This window comes from Macaca fascicularis, chromosome 8 (assembly GCF_037993035.2).
Source record: "Macaca fascicularis isolate 582-1 chromosome 8, T2T-MFA8v1.1".
Lineage (NCBI taxonomy): Eukaryota > Metazoa > Chordata > Mammalia > Primates > Cercopithecidae > Macaca > Macaca fascicularis.
Window position 1 is genome coordinate 24,121,596 of NC_088382.1, and position 19,980 is coordinate 24,141,575.

The window sequence follows — 19,980 nt, forward strand, 5'->3', positions numbered from 1 at the left end:
ATGCAGGGAGATTCTTCCAAACAGACTGGGCCCCAAGAGCCTCCCAGTTCAGAGAAAACACTGAGTCATGAAACATGGACCCCCCAAGGGGTCCTTCCCCCCATGGGAAGGACTAGAGAAGGGGATCACAGTTCCTTGCCAGGACTGGAGAGGGAGGAGCCAACACATCACCTCCTGGAAGTCTTCAGACAGCTGCCACTGGGCCAGGGCAGGCACAGAGGACAATAAATGGGGCCAGGAGCAATGGCAAGACCTGCTACCGGGCCTTGTCATCAATGCCCAACCTAAGCTGCCTCCAAACCATGAGAACTGACTCAAAGAGAGTTTGCCTTTGAGATTTTGCTGGTGATAATCTGTTATCAGAGGCAAGAAGACTACTCAGTAGAGAGGAAAAGAGGAGGCCCCCTGGCAACCTAGGAGCTTGCCCCACAGCTCCCTAAAAAGACTCTGTGGCCTACTGTCACTTGCAATGTCTGCTAACCAAACACTCAGGGATTTTCTCTTCAAAGATCATGACTCCTGGTCTATGGCCTTCTGTGTTTATCTGGTTAATGAGTAGGCATCAAAGAAATATACAATTCACTGACTGATGTTCTGTACCAACTGAGAAGACAGTTCCTCAGTTGGAATAAACCCACCACATTAATGCTAAAAGCAATGGGCAGTTAACAGATATCAAGATATCAGCTTCATAAGAGGCCTATGTGAGACCAAACAAAATCGAGACAGAGAATATTGGACACTGATAGTCAGGCAAGTGTTCCCTGCACTTCTCTAATTAGTTTACTGTCCTTATACCCAGGAAAGAGAGTCCCCAGTCTGGAAGCTGAAATCTGAGGTCTGACTTGTTATTAACAACACAAAATGATGACACACCCCAATGTTTCAGTAACAATAACCCTTGGTTGTTCGGCTCTACTTCTACATTTGTAGTCTACAGGAAGGTAATCATGAGATAGGGAGGACCCCAAGAATTCAGTGATGGCGAATGCCATCTTCCCCTGCTAGCTAAACCTAGCAAAATCTACACATAATGAAAGTGATTTGGCAACTGAAAAAGTCAATGCAGAGATTATCTGTAATTGGGTGACCTGAGGATTTATAAATACCCAGAACTCCAGTCAAGGTGATTTGGGAGCAAACTCAGAGAGAGAATATTGGAGTGAAATTGTAATTTGGCAAGCAGAACCCTAATCAATCATATTGTGCCTTCCTAGGAGAAAGTCCTCTTCCAAGCCTTCCCCTCCAGGCTGCTGTGAGTGTCTGTTCATCTGACAGGCAGGCACCTGCCATAAAGATACATGCTTCAGTCCGACAAAGCCAGTTGCCACTGGAGTCATAGAATTCTTTTCTCCGGTTCTAATTCTATGATCCTCAAACATTGCTCTGATAAGCTTTGGACCCATATGGCTTGCTTGCAGAGAAAGAATAGACTGGACAGCCCACAGCAACTTACATACAGTCCATCTCATAATACCATTCCAACATATGCCTCTCAAGGATTTTGTTAATGTAAACGAGTGGATCTGAGTTCAACTGACAGCACAGTTCTAAGGTCCAGGACCCAGCGCTGAGGTCCAGGACCCAGAAAAGGGGGAATTTATCTAGAAAACTAGCAGTCAGATGCTTGAGACCCTGCCTTCACAGACTACCCTCCCAGGGAAAAGTAGGTATTGAATTGACCTCTTCTTCAGAAAGGTGGCATTCAGGCATTTAATCCCCACATGTATGACATAGATTTTTTTATTACCCTTCTATTTGTCGATAAGGAAGTTAAGATCCAACGGCTCAAGGTCACAGAGCATGTGGTGTTTTGACTTCACACAATCCTGAGGCTTCCTCAGCAACATAAAAAGAATCACGGAAGATTTCCAAAGATCCTCCCCTCACCCAATCTGAAAAGGCTAGGCATGTGCTCCCCTCAATCCTATGTAAAAGGGCTGGCTGGCATGGGGTCAGATTGTCTTTGGAAAGACAGAGATCAAAAGGAGGTACTTTTGATCCCATCCCGCTACACCTCCCTATTCCATTTGCTGGCTGCCATAGCCTCCGGCTTCCTTTCTGGGTCACTCATAGGACCCTCAGCATTGGATTCCTCTTGCTGAGGCCTAAGAGGCTTGGCCATAAGAGAAATGAGTCTGCTCCACCTGGGGGGGACTCCCATAAACATGCATTTTCACCTACAGACCCCGAGCCCCGAGCCCTGTGTGTAGAGAACAATACAATGGTGTGGTGCCTATGCTGTAGTGGAGGATAGGCAGGGAGGAGGAAGGCCATCCAGTGGCTCCCAGGCACTCTGTGGTCTAAGAAGCAAACTCGCCCTTCTCCTCCTCCTTGCCGCTGGCTGAGGGGCACCGCTGGGGAATCTCCCAGGGAGATACAACCACAGAGTCACATCCTTCCCCATTCCCTGTAGCTCTTCTCTTGCATAATTAGCCCATAGGGACTGTAGCCACAGTCCAGGCCTTCCAAGGGCCAGGGGACCCCGTCACAGTGTCTGTGGGGCCAATGTGGGCATAGGATTTTACACAGTAGAATAGACACAGAGCTGTGCCTTCCAACTTCTCTCTCTTGGTCACGGTCCTCTCTAGACCCTATTCTGTTCTTTATTCAGACCAAGATTCTCGTTCCCCTCCCTAAACAGCCTTTCTCTCCCCGAAGAGTCTCTGAAACCTGTATCTTCTCTCACTGTATTAGTCCGTTTTCACACTGCTGATCAAGACATATGAAAGATCGCATAATTTATAAAGAAAAAGAGGTTTAATGGACTCACAGTTCCACGTGGCTGGGGAGGCCTCACAATCATGGTGGAAGGCGAAAGGTACCTCTTACATGGCAGCTGCAAGAGAGATGAGAACTAAGTGAAAGAGGCTTCCCCTTATAAAATCATCAAATCTTGTGAGACTTATTCAATACCAGGAGAACAGTATGGAGGAAACCACCCTCATGATTCAATTATCCCCTGCTGGGTCCCTCCCACAACATGTGGGAATTATGGGAGCTACAATTCAAGAAGAGATTTGGATGGGGTCAGAGCTAAACCATGTAACTCATCTCAGCAACCTTATCCAGTCTATCACCTCCCCTCCCTCCTTCCCTCTTGGGCAGTTTTTCTCTTTTAAATGTCTCTCACCAGCTCCCATTACTTAAAGCCCCTGTTAGATCCTCAAATCAAAACTCCAACCAACGTTTCCACTCCCTGCGCTCCTCCTTTCCTCCCATCCTGGCCTCAGCATGACTCCACAACCTCTTGTAGCATTTATGCTTGACCTGCAGGAGAACTTCCCCATTATTGATTTATTTATTTGTGAAAAATAAGGTTCCAATTATGGCATATCCATATAGTGGAATGCTATGTAGCCATTTAAAATGATAGGGTAGAAGAAAATTTAATGAGGTGGAAAAATGTTCACAACAATGTACTCAGAGAGAAAAAGAGGCTACAAAACAGTGTGCAGGGAATGCTTGCATTTTTGTTAAAAAAAAACATGTGTGGATTTATTCCTATGTGACTAAGAGTATATGAGCCTAAATGTTCTCAGTGGTCAACCAGGCGTCTGGGCAGTGTGATGATTGCAAATGATATCTTCTTCCTTGTGCTTTTTATATTTTCTAATTTGTTTTACAATGAGGAAATATTACCTTTGAGATGAGAAATAAACATAGTAAGTGTGTGTGTGTGTATGTGTGTGTGTGTATGTGTGTGTGTGTGTGTGTGTGTGTGTGTGTGTGTGTGTGTGTGTTTCCTTGAGACACCAGTAAAATGCCCTTTCCATCCTCTCTCTCTCTGGCCTTTCTGTTTTTATCCACATTGGCATATGTACTTGTTATTCTGAGCAAATGAGCCAATTGAAATAAGACTCCATTTATGCAAGCAGACTGTGGCTGTTGGTAGTCCAAAAATGTTGTCAGCACTAAGCAATTGCTCCTTTACTTGTCTGAAATGCACCATATTCTCCAGTTGTGCCCTGCTCCAAACTTAGGTCAGCTCAGCTGTTCCAGAAAGCACGATGGACGCCATTGCCATCTGAATTCTTACATGCAACTAGAATCGTCTCTTTGCCATGGAGAGGCAGCGACGTACAGTGTTTAAGAGTGTGCATTATTTTATTACTAGATTGACAACTTGGGTTTGAGTTTCATCTCTGCCACTTGCTATGACTACTAACTATCCAAGCCTTGGTTTCCCCATCTGGAAATGGACAACAATAATGGCAATATCCAGTAACAGGATTGTTTTGAAGACTAAATGACTAAAAATAATCAAGTGCTTAGCATAGTGCTTGGCATATAGTATTTAACAAATAGGAGTTGTTATTAACTGTGGACAACCTTATTTCTTGGAGGAAATAACAGTTTGAGTCTTGTATTTTTAGTCTTGTATACTTGGCTTTTAATTAAAGACATAAGAACAGATTTCAGCATCTCAGAGAAGATAAAGAGGGGATGAGGTGAGGAGGGGAGGAGTTGAGGTGGAGTATTCTGTTCTGTTGCTTGCATCTCAGAAATATTTACAGACATGGGCACGACATATGAACAGGTCACAATCTTTCAAAAGCGCTCTTCTTTAAAAGGGCATCCTTCATTCTAGCTTTGCTGTGCCCTGAGCACAAGACCATATTTTAATAATGACCTGCTTAAAATCAACAGAAATACTAGCTTTCAGTTCAGTAAAACAGAATCTGAGGGCTGAAAGTAACCTCGATCCTCATCCAGTTCAATGTCCAAATGATAGATTTTGAATCTCTCCCTAAACACACACATGATGTCATCAACTGGTCTATGCTCTGCTGTCTCAAGTTACCAGGAACTCATACCTCCTCGGACAGCTCACGCCATGGTAGGGCACTCAAAAAGTTAAATCCGAATAGAGAGTCTTCCTTATGTTGAACCTAAATCTATCTCTCTGTAGGTTTCTACTTATGGTCCCATTTCTAATGCTTGCAAAGAAAGAACAAGAAAGACCTTTCCTCTGATGGCATTCTTTCAAATATTTGCAGCCAGGGACCATGTATTCCTCTCAGCTTTGTCTTCTCCAAGCTAGATACCATCAACGTCCAAAACAATTACCAATATGCAAAGTTTTATGGCCCTTCATTGTTCTAGTTCCTCTCCTCTAAATTTGGTCTGGTCAAGTGTGGGGTCTAGAATACATTTCTTCTTATGTGATTTCACTTACTCAGAATATAGCAAAATGACCACCTCTTCCACTTTAGACATTGCAGTTTTATTCATGTTGCCAAGAGTCTATTTGCTCTGGGTGGCCACCACCAATTTACTCCCAACTAAATCCCAGGAAGAAAGGTATATATTCCTTCACAAGTACTGCTTCTATTTTATAATGATCTTATTCTGTAATTGTGAGATTTTCTTAAAACCCAATACAGAATGTTATATTCTCCTTGGTTAAATTTCATCGTTTTGGATTCATTTCATTCTTTCAGCTTGTGAAGAACTTGGGGGGACCTGATTCTGTCATCTAGAGTATTTGCTAACAGTCCCAAATTCTTGTCATCCACAAATTTGATGACTCTGACTTCTGTCTTCATAAGTCATTCATTAAAACTTTAACTAGCATCCAGCTGAAGTCAAACCCTGGAGAAGTTCACTAGAAACTTCTCTCCAGTTCATCATCAATTCAGATTTTTAGATCCTTCATTAAGTTATCTGCCTAAGAGTCCTTTGATCCTTTCTGAATACATCTTAAGATATGGTGTAATATGGTATGATTTTTTTTCAGGATGAAAATCAGAAACACACTTTCCTAATCTACCAATCTAATACCTAAGAAACAAAACAGACAAGTCTGATATGGCATGCTCTTAGAGAATTCTAGGTCTTAGGATTCTCTGCTTCTTTTTCTGGATATTTTCAAACTATCTCTTCTTATAATTCATTTTGGAATTTTATTTTATTTCTTATTCCCTTGCTAAAAATGGACCTGACACTGGCCTTCTGGTCTCCTGACAATTATTGACAATCCAGGATTCCCCAAAGGTCACAACAGCAACCTGGGGAGTGAAAGAAGAATAATCGTGAAGTGTAAGGTGATTTTGCCCGTCAGGATCTGAAAGAAGTAAATATATAAACAAATAAAAGACAATATTAGAAAATAAATCTGTTTCCTTGGGTTTGGAATAATTTCTTCACTATCATTCTAAAGGCACAAAAAGCAGAAATCGAGAGGCTGATGGATAATTACTACATTAAAATTAATTTGGGACAACTCCACAGGGGCATCTCATCTCCACACTCCCTGTGGGGTTGGCTGAGGTTTTGCTGCAGATGCATTGCAGTCCAACCCCTTCTTTCAGCCCAATCAGGCACCCCTCAGTTCCTTACAGGTGTGGCTCCTGATGGTGTACCTAATAAACCTCCTCCACACAAATCTCCAAAGTCTGTTTTCAGAGAACCTGACCTAAGACAGTTGGTATCAAGAAGCAGATTTTTATATGGGATTTTGGAGCAGTATCACTCCCACTGTAGAGTAAGCTGTAAGTGAGTGCTTTATCACTGGAGTCCTGTTAGTCCCTGGCATGCTGTATTGGCACGGTTGTTAGAATGTTTATGAAATACCAGTGGAAGGGCAAGTATGGGCAGGTGAGATATTTCAAATATTTGAGAAGTATCGGTAAATAGTAAGTTTCAAATTTATGGAATTGAATGCCATTGCTGAGTGCTACTGATGCATTAGAGAAAGACAATAAAGGCTGAGGGGGATTATTCATGAAATTAAAGCTAAGCGTGAAAGTCAGAGGGTCTCCTTAGCAGCACAGAACAAGAACCCCCTCTCTTGCAGCAGGAGGCAAGAAAAACTGAGGGTCAGGCCAAAAGCTGAGTTACAAGGGGAGCAAAGCCTTAGAGGAATTTGAATTCTCAACTTGAGCAAGTCTGCTCCACCAAGGTGAGGGCTGTGACTGAGAAGGAGGGAACAGGACTATCGAGATGGGGACATCTATGTTGATAAATTCAAGGACCTTGAAAGCCCAGATGTCCACAAACTCTCTATGGAGGTGCCCCATCCTCCTTCTTAGAAGCTGATGCTCTCTCTCCTATTGCTTAAAAGTGTTGCAAAGGCATCTTATTTGAAAAACATGCATACTACCCTCTGTATGAAATGCTACCCTAACTTGTATTCTGTTTGATACAAGATCCATAGTTAGTGCAACATCAACTGGAGAAGCGCTGGGTCTACCAAGGGAGAGGGACATATGCCAGGGACTATGGGCTGTAGCTCCTGTGCAGCAGCAAGAGATGAGAGAGCAAGCACTAGACCAACTCCTGAGGGTGTTGGGTCAAGGGTGGCAGGGCACAAAGCTGGATAAGTGAGAGTTTACTGGTATGGGAACACCGTTCCAGGACACAGAATAAATACTCTGGCAAGTACTGTGAGAAAGGGTGCTAATATGCTAAAAGGGTATCTCTTGGAAGCTGGGAAAAAGGGATGGCTCTGCCAAATGAAGTAGAAATGCCAAAACTGTAGTAGCAGATGATGGAAGAACAGGTATTAAAGCTCAGGTAAGTTGCCATGCTGGAATGCACATACTGCACAGAGCCAGAAAACCTGATCAGTTGACCATGTTCTATGGGACAACCTGAACGACACTTCATTCATCAAAGCGATGAGGAATGCATGGGTGAGGCGATACTATGGACTAAACTGTATCCCTCCAAAATTCACATGTTGAAGCCATAACCCCCAGTGTGACTGTATTTGGAGCCGGGGTCTTTAGTACGTAATTGAGGTTAAATGAGGTCATAAGAAGGGGGCCTTAATCCCATAGGATTATTGTCTTATAGGAGAAAAAAATGCAAGAGAGCCCATTATCTCTGTCTGTCTCTCTCTGTCCCTTCCTGCCATGTAAACACACAGTGAGAAGGCAGGTATCCACAAGCCAGGAAGACAGCCCTCACCAGAAACTAAACTGGCAAGAGTCTTGACCTTGGACTTTCAACCTCCAAAACTATGAGAAAATAAATGTCTGTTGTTTAAGCCACCCAGTCTGTGGTATTTTGTTATGGCAGTCTGGAACTGACTAATAGATAGTATTACCAAAATTCTTGAAAAATTCAGTGGTGGCTGTCCTCTGTAGGCTAGAGTTTATAAGAGGAGAGGCTGTTCTAGTACTAAATTCCCTAGTAATAACAGAGATGACAGAGTCATGAAATAACAGAAGCCAGGTGGTGGCATTTAACCATCCAAAGCAAGGTGTATGCAATGTCATAATGATTGACAAAGTCAATGTGGCAGCCAGGTAGAAGCAGCCTGATCTGCAGAGAGTTAGGAAGATTAAGGGACTTGTAACATTAGTGAAAATGTTAGGGGTCCAAGTGTCTGGGGCATGCTAGGACATTTCCTCCAAGGTAAAGTGCAAATTATGGCTTCTCCCATATCCCAGCAATAAAAAGGAAGCACAGTGCTTAATACATTTCTTCTGATGCTAAAGGAGGCATATGTCACACTTGAGAATACTGTGCCAATCCACTGCACGGCTAAAATGGAAGGCACCAGGTTTGAATGGGGCCCAGAGCAGGAAAGGGTACTTCAACAGGTCAGTCAGGTATGCAAGGAGCCTTAATGCTTGTGCCATAGACCTGGCAGACTCTATGGTATTAGGGATATCTGTGAAGGGAAAATATACCATGTGGAGGTTACAGCAAATCCTAATAGGAGAATCAAAATGTAGACCACTAGGATTCTGTAGCAGGGCCATGCCGTGTACAGGAGAGACTAATATACCATTCAAAAAATGACTACTAGCAGCTAAACGGCACAATAGAAACTGAACATCTGACCAGAAGACATCAAGTGGCTATGCAGCCAGAATAGCCCTTCATAAACTGAGTTCTACCAGATCCACCAACTAATATATCCAGGCAGGCTCAGCAATGACCCAGTGTTCAGAGAAAGTAACCCCAGGGCCAGGCACAAGTAGACCCCAAGGGTTTAAATAAGCCACATCAGCAGGTGGCCCAGACCGTTCTGTTTGTACCACAGTTACACTGGCATCTGTCTTTCAACTCACCTCTGGACAATAACTACCCGATACAGGAGAAAGAGATTCAACATGGGCATGGATGGGTTCATTTGATGTGTGAGCAGAAACTGAAAGTGAACTTTCGCTGCACTATAGCCCCGCTCAGGGGTGATCCTCAAAGAGCAATGAAGAGAAGCCCTACCAGAAGGTGAGACATCTGGTTGTCCACATTGAGTGGAAGTAGAAGTGGCCTGAAGTAAGGCTCTATATGGTCTCCTTGGAAGTGATAAGTGTCTTCGCCAGTTCATCGGGGCCTGTAAGAAAACAGATTAGAAGATTGGGACAAGAAAGAACGGAGAAGAGGCAAATGGATTGACCTATGGGACTGGCCCAAAGTGTGAAGATCCTTACATCATATGTTAATATCCTCCAGAGAGCATCCACCCCAGAAGAGGACTAAATAAGCATTTAAAAGAGAGCAACTCAGCCAGCTGACACCAGCCAGGCTCCAATAACTGAATCTTGACTTGCACAGTGGGTTTATGAAACGGAGTGGCCACAGTGGCAGCAATGGATATGATGCACGGACTCAGGGGCATGAGCTCCTGCTTATCACGGCTGCTCTAGCTCTTAACGCTGTCAAATGTCCAACCTACCAGCAGAGACAAACGCTATGTCTCCCATATGGCAACATCCCTAGAGGAGACCAATCTGACGTTTGATGGCAAATGGGTTACATGGAACTTCTTCCACCCCAGAAGCAGCAGAGGTTCATTTTGATAAAGAAACACATATTCCAGGTATGGGCTTACCTTCCCTACCCACAGGCCTCAGTCAGCACACTATCTAAAGGCTTCATCAGTGTTTAATCCAGCCACATGGGATCCTGCACAACATCACATTAGACCAGGAAACCGACTTTACGGCAAGGGAGGGGAGATGGAGCACATGACCATGAGTTCACTCATCTTATTACATGCAATGATGCCTAAGAAAAGAACAGCCTGATGGAGCAATGGGATGGTCTTTTGAGGGTACAGGTGAGGTGCCAGTTTCGATATGATTCTCTGAAAGAATGCAGAGCTTCTCTTCTAGGATGCAAAACACTGCCACACTTCCTAAATTCAAGACCATTATACATATACTACATGTATTTATATAGAAATAAATTCAGATACTGAAGAAACGCAGTTGGGGCACTCCTCTTTAACATCATTCTTAGTGACCTCTTATATTTCCCAATGTAAATTTTCCACTGGGAACAGACCAAGAATGTCATTAAAACTTATGCTATTGTTGGCTGGACCCATTGGCTCACGCCTGTAATCCCAGCACTTTGGGAGGCTGAGGCAGGCAGATCGTCTGAGGTCAGGAGTTTGAGACCACCCTGGCCAACAAGGCGAAATTCTGTCTCTACTTAAAAAAAAAAAATAGCTGGGCATGGTGGCACACATCTGCAGTTCCAGCTACTCGGGAGGCTGAGGTAGGAGAATCACTTGAACCCAGGAGGCAGAGGTTGCAGTGAGACAAGACTGTGCCACTGCACTCCAGCCTGGGTGACAGACCAGGACTCCGTCTTAAAAAAAAAAAAAAAAAAAAAAAAGAGAGAGAGAGAGAGCAGCAGGCACAGAAAGCACTCACTCTCCTGGCAGGTTAATTTCCCTTAACAATCAGATGGAGTTTGGGCTATTCTTTATACAACGCAGGCAGAGAGAAATACACTTGTTTCTCTAGTGATCCACTGGAGTTTTTATTGGCACTGTTCTACCCAGTTTTGACAGTAGCTTGGTATATGTGTAGCAGCTATAGCCCAAGAGGAGTTTGGTGACCGGAGCTCAGACCCCTCAAGGATAAGCATATGAGTCACATCACGAGGTAAGTCACACAGGCTAGCAGAGGTGCTAGCTCAGGGAAAGGGAAATCAAAAATAGATATAAAGTAGGAAGTCAGGAGGGCATAAGGTTTTTCAGAAAATGAGAACAGCCAGAATCTTGGAGAAGCTGTTCACATATAGGGGTACTGCAGGAAGAACACAGAGCCAGGCACTATAATGTTTATAATGCAGTGGGTTCTATGCTGCTTCACCAAGACCCTGCCTCAGGACCTCCCAGCCATGTGAATGTTGGCTGCTGGTGGCTTCAAGATGAGTCACTTCCCAGGAATTACTTTTAGCCAAGGGTTCAAGGTAACTACTCCCCTTCCCAGAGGCCCATATCCTTAATCAGGGACAACTCTGAAGAGCCATGTTGGTTCCAGAGCTTCTTATGAGGTTGGCCAAAGCCTTTGTTGCAACTGTGTCATAGGTCAAATTCTCCCTCTGCTCACTCCCGCCTTTCTCCCTCTCTTTGAGATATTCCGGAGACCATTCTCCAATAATCCTCCTACACACAAATCTCCAGTTCAGAATTAGTTTCCAGGAAACTTGACCTAAGACAGTGTTCATTATTTTATAGCCATATCTATCTATCTTCCTACTTCTATGATGTTTTTCTCCTATGCGCAGCTGCTCAGGTGTGGAGAAGAGAAAGTGGGTTGTTTCTGTCAGAATTAAGATTTTTCAAGGTAAAGTGAAATGGAAAAAAAGTAAGCAAAAACTGATTTAAGTTATTTTAAAATAGATTGATTAAAGTTATGTAATAAGCAAGCAAAGATGGATAAAGTGGGAAGAGAAGACGGGGGTGACTGATGGATGGAAATGGGATTCAATGAGTTGAAAGTTTTGAGGTCAGCATATTCATGCAGTGGAAGTATTTGGACAACAGAGGTAGAAGGATAGAAGCTTTTAGTACAACCACAGAAGTTCATTATTTTGGAGGTGGAGTTGTTTCTGTGGATGATGTGGTTTAGCATCTCATCATGGAGTGAATGGCTCAGCTGAAGTAAAGAAGGTCACTGAATATGAGAAATTCAAGGAACCAGGAAGCCAGGACTTTAATGTGGGGTCCATAAGGATGTTGACTTTGCCTAGGATGAGAACTGGAGTTGAAAAGAAGAAGACAGCGAATCAGCACCGAGTCGTAATGCATAGGGACACATGGCAAGAGGCTCCTCAAATGATTATTAGGAGAAGGGGGAGAAACAGGTAGGCTGATCTGGTCTGAGCCTTAAAAGCTATAGGCTTTTACAAAAGGAAGGAAGAAGGGGCAATGGGTGGCCAAGAGAATACTCTTCGTACCTCCCAACTCTGAGATACAAGGGTAATAAGGATAAAGATCTACGTTTGATAAAAGTCAGCTAAATTTTGGCTAGAGCAGGGACAGGAAGAACTGAAACATAAAGGTTAAATGACTTGTGCGGAATCATACAGACTGTGATAGAATCAGGATTCAATCCCAGAGCATCCATCTGCCTCCAGAGCTCATACTCTAAACCTCCATGCTAGAGTGCCTCACAATAGCTGTGTCACAGAAGCGAAATATTAACAAAATATACACATTATATTCAGCTCTTGTTGATGCTCATCAGTTAAGTCCATTTTTCTAAGTGCATGATGGTCAAACATGTTTGAGACATGTTGATACAAGCTGTTGTGCCATGGATTCAGAAAAAGACACTACTGCATAGATGATAGGGGCTTGGCATCATAGAGAGGACAGATCAAATACTGTACAAAGTAAGTATACAGTTCAAGGCCTCAACCTCAAAAACACGCAACACTGTCAGCAACCTTAGACCTCCTTTTCCATTCTCAATCCCCACTCTCAGGCAGCCAAGAGCCTTCAGACTGTTTGCCCAGGGTCACCTACTCTGGTCCCCAGTACAATGATACCTCCTCTTCATAGCACGCCACAGTTTGAGTCTGTCTTTTGATCCATCCCATCAACACTGAACTAGCCAAAGTCCATATCTTGGGGTATTGCCAGTGGACTAGCCAGCTAACACTGGATTTCCTCAATTTGATGTGGCTATCTATTTAATAGCCACTTGTTTTTTAAATGGGAGAGAACCTATATTATATATGTAATATATATATAACAACTGTAAGACATCTAATTTATGACTCTTTAACATGTGCAAAGAGTACTTTGTTGGAGGAAATAAGGCATTTAGTAAATTTGATCTGTTCTTTTTTAAAATTTGAGACTCATGTTAATATTTCTTAGGACTGTTTTAATATTAAAACTTATGTATATGCAAAGGGTAATGTGGATGTTAAGTGACATTATTAACTAATAGCAGACCAGAAAAAAATATGTATATAGGATAATTTAAAAGACTTAATGTGTTATCCCACCTGGAGGAACTTGAAAAGACGCCACTTGTCACCTAGTGACCAAAAATGCAATTTCTCAGAGCAATGGACGTGTGCTAGTGGGAATTTTAGGTCCACTTAAGAACAGAGAGGATTTACGTTTGGGCAGGTCAGACATTTATTGTTGCCTTGAAATCTTCGCATGTCCATCTGCATTTGAGACCCGCTCTGCTCTTTGCTTCCCCACAGTCACTGTATCCCTTGAGATGACAAAAGAAGCTTCTTAGGGCTGCAGAAGTTAGGTTCCACCTGGGGTCACTTTCATTGTATGCTTATTTATGTTTATGACATGGCCACTGCCATATCCTATCATGGGGTGAGGCCCAGGGTCTCAGCATCCCTCATTCTGCACCATATCTGTGATGAGCAGGACAGATGAGCATCCCTCGTGCACAGCCAGCTGCAGCCTTCATCCACCGTCTCACCAAGGAGGCTGCAGCTGGGGGAAAGGGGCTGTGCAGTGTGGCTGTAGGGATTGATGGGTTGTTAATGCAGTGAGGCAGTTACATTGTCTCATCCTGACAATGCTGCCATTTAACATCCTCATGGGCGGGCACCATGACCCAACCACAAAGCTAATGAGGCTTGGCACACCCCAGCTCAGTCTTGCCCTCTGAATATTAGTTAACTTCAACATCTGCAACATAAATGCTCAGTCAGTCCATGGTGGTGCAGAATGGAGCACAGTGCCTCTTGCACATGGAAGTCAGGTCGCTGGAGCATCTGTCCTTTTGGAGATTAACCCATGCTAGGCATGGGGATAAGAAGGGATCAGAGAGATGCGTATTTCTCAGGCCTTTGTCACACAAAATTCTATATGAAGATGCCGGAAGAGACTTTTCCGAAGTGCATTTTGCCAACTGTCTTTGCCTTACATAGAAAGAACATGAAGCCTGTAGGTGGGAAGGTGACTTGGCTAAAACTAAAACAGAGGTAAGGCTTCAGCCCAAGGCTTCTGGACCTCCCAAACAAGACATCCCTTCACATGGAGCCTGGTCCCAAGTGAGAATAACTTTGACTCTATCCAAGCTTAATCCATGATATCTCCCTTGATACTTCCCTCTCCCTTCCCTCCATAGAAAGTCCCTGGGCCTGCTGTTAATATTTCCTGAGTTGGGCCTTGCCCATCCCTTTTTTTTTCCCCCACCTTCACCTTGGTTAAGTGCTCATGACTTCACTCCTAAATCATACCAATGCCTTCCTAAATGATCTCCTTTGTCTTAGTGTTGCTCCACTGCTTCCTCTGCTTGCCATTTGTAGATTCAGTTTCTGAAAACTCCTTTTCTTACAGGCTTTCTTTGCTCAAGAACCTGCTGTGGCTTTGCATAGCTATTGGACTAAGGTCTACACCCTAGTTAGCATTCAAGGTCTCATTGCCTTTTCTATCATATCTTCAACTGTTTCCTGCGTGGTTCCAGCAAAAATGGGCTTCTCCTCATCCCCTCAACACACTAGTAGCATTCTTACCTCCACGTTTAAGTAGTTCCGCCTCCTCTCATTTAGAAAATCTCTACTTCTTTCTTCCCAAGAGCAATTCTATGCATTTTCAAGCTCACCTCAAGCTTCCCTCTTGCATCAAATGTTTCCTGAATACCACAGCTGATTCATCACTCACACCTCTGACATCCTATAGCTTTCATTGTCTCCAGGACTCACTTGAGCCTTTGTTATAACTTACCTGCATTGCTCTGTGTATCCATAGAGCTGAATCCTATGTCCTTTCAAGCAATTTGTAAATTGCTTAATGAAAGAGATTATGTCTGTACTTTGGTCTCCCATCATAGATGACTAGACCACAATGTCTGCCTAATACATTCCCATTCAACTGAGTTGAAAGCAAAGTTTAAGTCCACTTTGCCTCCAGGCTAGTATTTATTGACACCTTCTCCATGACACACCCTCCAAAAGATAGTACTGACTCCACAGAAAAACATCCTATAACTCCTAAAACAAATTATAGGTACCAAATCCCTATTAACCCACTTATTGCAAACAGTGCAACATACAATCAAAATCCGGAGAAGAATCAAGATACTTCTCTAGAATTTATCACAAAATTTGACGTATGTAGGGGAAACACTTTATATTTTAATCTAGGACTAAACAACCTTAAATCATAAACCTTAAATCAACCAAAGCTCAGCCCTTTACTAAGTAAGTTATACAACATTTCTAAACTTTGATTGCCTTATCTTGGAGATTTAGTAATATCTTGCTTTTCACAAGGAGGAGGATTAAATGTACTAGCATATGTGAAAGTATTTAGCACGGTACCTGGGCTACAGCACTTGTTCAGGACATGTTTTAGTTTCTTCCCTGTGATTCATCACCCAGTAAGAAGCACCAAAAGCATGGCGCCAGGCACCATCAGTGGCCGCTCCATATTGTGTGGTGGGGTCAAGAGTGAATACTAAATACCGAGGTCTTTTCAGAGGCACAGAAGGGTTTGTCAGCCTAGAAATGTCTTCACTAAGGTAGCACAGAATAGGCTTAAATGGAAATGTTCCTTCTACATTTTCATGACCGTACATCTTACCCTGTCCTCTACTTTGCAAACTCAGGTGGAACATCCTTTTGCCACCGGCAGCCCAGCTACCTATAGCTCTCCCTGTCAGTGTTGGCTTCTGGGCTGTAACGTCCGGTGCATGGCTGTGGGAGAGGCAAGGGAGCAACCAGCCGGGCAGAGCATTTGAATTTCTCCCCTGGCCTGGTGTCCCCTTCGAAGGCAGAACTTCATGCCCAAAATGGACATGGCTTGAACATTATGTTCTGTTAATTCATGGCTTATTCATTGAGCTGTTCTAAGGGAGAAAAAAAATTATAATGGGTAGAAACAATTTAGAGATTCCAGGAAGAAAAAGGGAGAGAAAATATGCCCCCACTTTTTTTTTTTTTTTTTTTTTTTACCTCAGTGCAGCAATGGGTCTTTCTGGGGATACCTGGGGCCCAGAGTGGTAGTGCACTTTTGGGGAGCTCTATCTATACAATGGCTTTTTCTTGTCTACTCTGTGACAAGGCAGGAATAACACATGCCAGGTCCAGACCATTCACCACCATTGCCCCTGGCACCTCACAGATCTTCTTTCTGCAAGAAAGATGGCATTTCAGTGTTGACAGCTTCTCTTTCAAGCTATGTGTCACTTTGATAAGTGAGAAAGTCAGGGTTCCCCCAAGGACGGGGCATTACAAGCAAGGAGTACTCAAGGTAAATCAGAGAAGTCTGGTGGGAAGAGAGGGGGCAGTAAGGGAGCCTCTTGACCCACCATCTTCCCGACAAGCATTGCTAGGAGAATCGTGGCAGAGCAGGCCCATGCGGATGAAGGAAACCGAGGTGTCCAAGTTATAGGACACTGGGGTAGAAACAGAGCTTACACCAAATCTAGTCTTCCTCTGCCTACTCAGAAGGTCAAAAGCATTACAGCCAAGAGTTCTGAAAAGCAGAGACCCCCTCGGCCGTTGTCTGTTCTTTCTTACTACCACATGAGCTTATGAGCTAGTAGAAAGAAGTATTCTGCTCGTCTCCACTGAAGCTACTTAGGATGAATCACTCAGAAAGTTCAAAAGCCTGACTTTCACAGCAGGTGTGACCACATCACTACAGCCAGTTGGGGGGGGCGGGGGGTGGGTAAAAAAAAAAAAAAAGCAGGTTTCAGCAATGTTTTAGGAAAAACCCTAACGATTGTAGCTGCCTAATAATAGAGCCAATTGTCCAATAAGGCAGTGAGATCCCCATCAATGGAGGTGTTTAACAGGAGTCTGGCAGAGTCATTCCTGAGAGCACTCTCCCCTGGGTGGGAAATCGGACTAAGTGGTCTCTATTTCACGCATCTTCTGACTCTTATCTTCTACAGGAGGAGATATAGAGGATAGAACAGACTGGACTCAGTTCCTGTACTAAACTTAGGTCTACGTGCAGATGGCACAGAGCTTAGTCTTGGAGGATCTGTGTCAGACCTCCCTCCTCATCTCCTATCTCCTTCTCAGATCTTCTTAGTTGGTTCTAGACCATGTCCCTATCTCTTCGACTATCGGAGGGTAACATTAAATGCTAATGACATCCTTGAGGGAGGCTTTTCCTTTGGACTTCTCTTTTGGAGCTACTTGGAATCCGGCATTTAGACAGAAAGAGGGAAAAGGTGACAAATTGTCCTGACTCTAGCCCTTCTAAGTCCCGTTTCACTTGTGACCCTTGCAGGAATCTGCAGGATCTTTGATGACATACCCAGTTATTCTCCCAGAGACCCCAGCCTAAGGGACCACAGGCTCATCCCCCACGGAAGCCACAGAGAGCAATGGTCACTATTATGGGTTCTGGAGTAGGAAAAATGTGGGCTTGGATTCTAGCATTTACCAGTTGCCAGCCATGGTGTGACCTGGGGCAAGTTATTTTCATTCTCTTAGCCTCAGTTTCCTTATAGGTAAAACACGGAGGATAATTACCACCTCATTGGGATTTTTGATATTAAGTGCTTAGCACATTCTATTTATGTAATAAAAAATGGTGGTTCTCATACCACAACATTCTACTCACCAGCAGCAAGCATCTGTCTCCACATACTGTCTTCCTGCCTCCTACCAAGATCTCTGCACCACCTCAAGCCAGCCTCTCTGCACTCCTTCCCATTTCCCTCTTGCATATCCAAGGACATTACTTTAGCAATATGGCCCTTCTTTATCCTCCCTTGCATCATCAATTTTTTTTTCATTTTCTACTAGAACAGTTTCATCAGCATACAAAATATCCCTGTATTGCTATTTCTCTCATCTTAAAAAAAAACAAAAACAGCTTCTTATGATTCTCACTTCCCTCCCAGTGACTAATCTATTTCTTTGCTCCTCTTTGCAGCAAAATCCTTGCAAGAGTTACCTTCATTCACTGTCTTCAATTCCCCTTTTAGCATTCTCTCCTAAACTCACTCCAGTAAATCCTTTGGCCACATCAATCCACTGAAACTGTTCATATCAAAGTCACCAACAACTTCAGCATTGTTAAATCAATTCTCTGTCCTCTAAATTGACCCTACAGTGAACTCCGACCCGGTTGATAACGCCCTTCTCATTCATACATTTTCTTTACTTGGTTTTCAGGATATCACCCTCTCCTGAATTTCTTTCTGCTCCACTGGCCACCCTTCTCAGGCTCCCTTGCCGATCCTTTCCCTTTACCTATACCTGTTCCTGACAGAAGGTCAGAGTTCCATCCTTGGTCCTCTTCACCTCTCTACCAGCTCTCATCATGTGTGATCTACAGTCTTAGGGCTTTAAATAACATCTATATTCCAATAGATTCCAAGTTTACATTCCCATTCCGGACTTCTTTCCAACTAGTATTCCACTAGCACACTAGTATATCCAATCTTCACGTGGATGTCTACAGATGTGTAAAAATTAGCATGTCCGAAATTAACCCCTTATTTTCGCTTCCACATCTGTACCTCCCAGAGTCTTCTTCAGCTCTGGAAACATCAATTCTGTCCTTTCATTTATTCAGGCCAAAGACCTTGGAGTCATCCTGGACTCCATTCTCTCACATCTTCCATCCAAACCCGGGAAATACTGTATCTTCCAGCTTCAAAAAGTATTTCCAGAATCTGGCTACAGGTCATAGCACCTACAGCTGTTCTGTATTTGCAATTGCAATGCCCTGTCTACATGTAGCACTTTCAATCTCCGATTCTCATGTCTACCTTTTTAAATTTTTCTATAACTCTTACCTCTTTCTAACATGCTATATGATTTACCTATTTTATATCTCATGCTTAACATCTGACTCCTGCATTCCCATGCTGCCTGCACGTAAACACCATCAGTGCAGGGGTCTTTGTTTTGTGTACTGACCTATTACAAAAGCATAACACAGCGTCCGGCACAGGGTAAGCAAGCAAACAGCAAATCTCCGCTGAATGCAATAATAATTATTAAACCATTTCAGTTCCCCTTACAGTAACACATTTAGACACAAACCTGACATACAGAGCTATACATAGCATCCATTTCTTCAGAGACCCCAGCAACCCAGCAAGGACGGATCAGGCAGTCAACGTCATTGTCTGACTAGTGGGTCTAAGAATGTCTCCGCAGCAGTCTCTGTCTTCCAAGGGGCATAGATCCTCCTCCTGGTAAGGATGGCTTCTCGATCAATCAATCCACTGAGCAACTGCACTATTCACTATGGGAAGACAGGAGAAGTTAACACAAGGTCCCTGCCCAAAAGGCAACACTTAGCCACATAAAACAATAAGCAGACAGTACCAGGCAGTATATCATCAAGTGCTAAATTGGGTGTTATTGACTCTAAGTGCTGTTAGAGTTCAGAGAGGGGAGAAATCAATGAGTAATGTAGCCGTGGAGAGCTCTGGGCCATCACTCCCCAAGTTTCTTGAGGGCAGGGACTGTGCCATCTTTTTCTTTTCATTTATTTTTCTTTTCTCCTTGCCTCTCTTCTTCTTCTTCCTTTCCATAGATCCAGTAGAGTAATGCACCCAAAAGAGATATATAAGAACTGCTCTCTTTACATTTTCCCTAACTTCTTTCATAAAGGATTTGAAGTAGCTTAAAGGGATATAAAATAAATAAATGAACACACTTTAAACAAAGGTGGCAAGGAAAAAAGCAAAACAAGGGTAGAGACAGAAAATGGAGCTAGGAATGAGGAAAACAGTATAAAATACAAGCCAGAAAAGACCATGCCTTCACAAGTGATGAACCACACATTTGGCTCTAAGCTTTTGAATGGACTATTTGAAAAGA

The 19,980-nt window shown here is 43.3% G+C and overlaps 1 long non-coding RNA gene across 1 annotated transcript in view; it reads right to left on the reverse strand.

Moving 5' to 3' along the window:
• The window catches only part of LOC135964688 (uncharacterized), a 125,384-nt gene extending 105,992 nt beyond the window's left edge, over positions 1 to 19,392 (reverse strand). The window contains exons 1-2 of the long non-coding RNA XR_010577213.2: positions 19,195 to 19,392; positions 2,774 to 2,839 (exon numbers count right to left, since the gene is read on the reverse strand). This is a non-coding gene — a long non-coding RNA (uncharacterized lncRNA). The remainder of the gene's footprint in view (positions 1 to 2,773; positions 2,840 to 19,194) is intronic.
• Positions 19,393 to 19,980: the final 588 nt, after the last annotated feature.